Source organism: Arachis ipaensis, chromosome B05 (genome assembly GCF_000816755.2).
Source record: "Arachis ipaensis cultivar K30076 chromosome B05, Araip1.1, whole genome shotgun sequence".
In the NCBI taxonomy this organism is placed as follows: Eukaryota; Viridiplantae; Streptophyta; class Magnoliopsida; order Fabales; family Fabaceae; genus Arachis; species Arachis ipaensis.
In genome coordinates, this window is record NC_029789.2 from 93,996,851 (window position 1) to 93,998,810 (window position 1,960).

General features: G+C 34.9%; 1 protein-coding gene across 1 annotated transcript in view; it reads right to left on the bottom strand.

The window, feature by feature from the left end:
• The window catches only part of LOC107643735 (transcription factor BIM2), a gene marked incomplete in the record, with an annotated part of 6,584 nt that extends 6,264 nt beyond the window's left edge, over positions 1 to 320 (bottom strand). The window contains 1 exon segment of the mRNA XM_021124151.1: positions 12 to 320.

Here is a 1,960-nt window from a genome sequence, read left to right on the forward strand (position 1 = left end):
AATGATTAGAGCTTTGGGGGTACCCAGATGAGAAATCGATGAGAAATCACAGGGGAGAAGAAGGAAAAACAAATTGGGAAATTTAGGAAAGAAAAAAGGGGCTTAGATTGGGGGCGAGGATGAACAATTTGTGCGAGTTTTTGGAAGAAAAATGATAGGTTTGTGTTGTGGGGGTCGACGGTGTGGGAATGTTCTTCTGATTTTGGGTCTCCGGCAGAGTACATCAGTCAGTCACCAGAGATAGAGAGACGGAGAGGAAGAAACGATAGCATGTGGCTGGGCTCATGCGCATCTCGTGACCCCTTCATTTTTTTTTTTTCCCTTATTTTAAATTATTTAATATATATAAAAAATATAAAATAAATAAATTTAAATTATAAAATAAAACAAAAATATGTTATTATTATTGATGAACGTGTTTTTTGCTAGTAAAGAATTTCACAAATAAGTTTTGGTTGTAAGTATAGTTTTTAAACCAACAAAGAATCCTTTCGTACAAAAATTTAGTTGTCACAAATAACAAACTCCTAATAAAATTGATAACCGAAGTATTTAAACATCGGGTCGTCTCTCAAGAAATTGCAGGGAGGTGTATTTATTATTGATTATTGAAGATTATCTTTTTGGGGTTTTTGAATAATGAACAGGAAAAGTAAATTGTAAGAATTAAAGTAATAACTAATAAAGCTCTTAGCAAGGTATGAGAACTGGAAATCCTATTCTAGTTATCCTTATCAATTGTGATGAGAATTGTTCATTACTCCCACTTAGTTAACCCTTAATAAATAAAGGAAAGTCAAGTGGACTAATTAGCTTGATTCCTAAGGAAAGACTAGCTTTAGAGGGATCCAAATCAACCAGCAAATTCCAATTATCAATCAACAAAGGAGTTTGATAACTAAGTGTCACCAATTACTCAACCAAAGCCAAAAGGAGAGAAATCTAAATATTGAAAGCATCAATCACATAAACTGAAGAAAGCAATCATAAATCTGAAATACCTCAAATTGCATTAAATAAAGAAATCAAATCTAACATCGAGTTCATAAACCAAATTGGGAAAATAAACAAATTAAAGTAATAGAATAAATAAAAGTAGAAGAGAAACTAAATTAAAGGAACATTGAACCTGGAATTGAGAAGAAGTAAACCTAACCTAAGAGAAATTCTAAATCCTAAATCCTAAAACCTAGAGAGAGGAGAGCTCTCTCCTCTCTCTCTCTAGAAAACTACATCTAAAACCTCAATTGTGAATAATTGAGAAGTTTCTTAATGAATGAATGCATTCTCCCACTCTATAGCCTCTAATCTGTGTTTTCTGGGCCAAAAACTGGGTCAAAAATAGTCCAGAAATCGCCCCCAGCAATTTCTGATACGTCCAGCACACGGCTCTGTCACGCGTACGCATCGTCCACGCTACGCATGGATTGAATTTTTGCCAGTCACGCGTACGCGTGATCCACGCGTGCGCATCGCCTAACAGTGTGGTAACTATGGAAAATTATATATCGTTTCGAAGCCCCGGATGTTAGCTTTCCAACTTAACTAGAACCGCCTCATTTGGACCTTTGTAGCTCAAGTTATGGTCAGTTAAGTACAAAGAGGTCAGGCTGGACAGCTTAACAATTCCTTCAATTTCTTGTATTCCTTCCACTTTTGCATGCTTCCTTTCCATCCTCTAATTCATTCCTGCCCTATAAACCTTGAAAACACTTAACACACATATCATGGCATCGAATGGTAATAAGAGAGGATTAAAATTAGCTAAATTAAGACCAAAGAAACATGTTTTCAATCATAGCACAAAATTAGGAAGGAAAATGTAAAACATGTGAATTGTATGAATAAGTGTGTAAAGGCTTGATAAAAACCACTCAAATTAGCACAAGATAAACCATAAAATAGTGGTTTATCAATCTTCCCACACTTAAACATTAGCATGTCCTCATGCTAAGCTCAA